Below are 2147 nucleotides of genomic sequence, written 5' to 3'. Positions count from 1 at the left end.
GCCTTTAGTCGAGCAAATCGACCCCAGGACTTATTCTTTGTAAGCCTAGTACTTATTCTATCAGTCTCTTTTGCCATACCACTAAGTTACGGGGGCGTTAACACACCAGCAACACACGATGTTGGAGGGACAAACACAGACACACAAACATAAACACACACACATACATACATATATATATATATATATATATATATATATATATATATATATATATATATATATATATATATATATATATATACATATATACGATGGGCTTCTTTCAGTTTCCGTCTGCCAAATCCACTCACAAGGCTTTGGTTGGCCCGAGGCTATAGTAGAAGACACTTGCCCAAGGTGCCATGCAGTGGGACTGAACCCGGAGCCATGTGGTTGGTGAGCAAGCTACTTACCACACAGCCACTCCTACGCCTATCTTGTCATAACTCATCTTCCTATCATCATGGAGGCCTTCCAAGTGGCTTTTTGCAATCTCTTGGATGCCCCTTGGTAACTGCATAGGTTCACCAGTCGTCTGTGAACCTTGCAACACATTCAGACCAGCAGCACTCTTGTCTTCTGGTATTCTTCACTTGCATCATTCTCTCCACTCCATTCTCAAATTACCTAATTTCGAACATGCTCCCATGATGATATTCCTAGCATGGCTATCTCCATGGTCCTTTGCTTCACAGCCAATCGATGTTCTATCGTCTCCATAGCAGACCACATCTTACCTGCGTAGAAGAGCGCAGGCAGGACAGTGCTATTAAAGAGTCTCATACATATTGGCTTTGTCTAGCTTTGTTTCGAGTATTGTCTAGCTTTATTGAAATAAATGCCTGCCATCCTACCATTATTTTCTTTGAGATTTCAGCAACCATACCTCAGTGTATACCCACTGTGTACCCTAATTAGACATACTCCTTTACTTCCTCGATTTCATCGCTTCCCACCTCTATTCAGCTTTGTGCTGCATCTTAGGGCTGCCTCTGTTTCATTTTCCTGCTGTTCATTTTAAGGCCTGCTGCTGAGTTAGGAGTGTCCTGTTGCGTCAGCATGGTCTCTGGCTGATCTGTGGTTTCGGCAATGACTATAAAGTCGTCTGCATTTCAGAGGTGTGTTAGGAGATTTGTCGTCAATGCTCTCACCACTTGCCCAGGCAATATCTCTGATGACCATTTCTAGGCATGCAGTGAAGAGCTTTGAAGAGATAGTGTCTCCATGCTTGACCACCCCTTCCCAATTGGAACTCTTACTGGCGGAGATGGCAGAACCATATCAGTTGTGCATCCAGGGTTTGCATCTCTGAGCAGTTTGATGCATCGTGCATTTACAGAGATTTCAGCACTGCATTCATCTTGATGCTATCTTCACGCACACGCACACACACACACACACACACACACACACACACACGTATATATATCTATATTTGCATGTATATATGCAAGTATGTTCATAGATGCATAGATGTATCTACAGGCATAACAATAACACAAAAGATTAAAAAAAAATAAGTGCTGAATATTCAAAGAGGAGTGTTCAGCTTGACCACAGTGGCTGTGGTCAAGCTGAACCTCAAAGACATTGGTCAAAGTAGTAACAAACAATTTCAAGATGCAAGCCCTGAAACTTATTTCAGGAAACAAATGACACAACTGGGCTGGAGAGAAAAACTACCTTTTTGGTTAAATATGGTAGTGAGGGATATCCCTTGGGTTTTAAAGCAGGGAATGTAATTTCAAAATTCAGAGCAAAATAATTGAAGAGGAGTACATATATGGTAGGAATCTGCCCTCTTTCTACCCGTCTCTCACTGACTGCGAGTTTTATATGAAAACCTGATTTTGTTATATGCATTCAAGCTTTATATCACAGATGTGCTTTGCATTCATGCAGGAAACACCACTAGGATACATACATACACATACATACGTGTGTGTGTCTGTGTGTGTGTATATTTACGTATGTATGATGAAGCAGCCATCATATATATAAATATATGTATACCACACACACACACATACACACACACATACTCACACACACACACATATATATATATTTAATTGTGTTGGGTGGGGGTATGATTTTCATAAGCATAGCGTTCTGGTGATATATATATAGGTTTTGCGAACATATATATATATATATATATATAT

General features: G+C 40.4%; 1 protein-coding gene across 1 annotated transcript in view; it reads left to right on the top strand.

Annotated features, from left to right (window-relative positions):
* LOC106873737 (protein inscuteable homolog) overlaps positions 1–2147 on the top strand; it is a 118740-nt gene that overhangs the window by 53735 nt on the left and 62858 nt on the right. The window lies entirely within an intron of this gene.

Source organism: Octopus bimaculoides, chromosome 24 (genome assembly GCF_001194135.2).
Source record: "Octopus bimaculoides isolate UCB-OBI-ISO-001 chromosome 24, ASM119413v2, whole genome shotgun sequence".
Taxonomy (NCBI): domain Eukaryota; kingdom Metazoa; phylum Mollusca; class Cephalopoda; order Octopoda; family Octopodidae; genus Octopus; species Octopus bimaculoides.
Note: the sequence above shows the minus strand (reverse complement) of the source record. Positions and strands in the feature narration are given on the sequence as shown.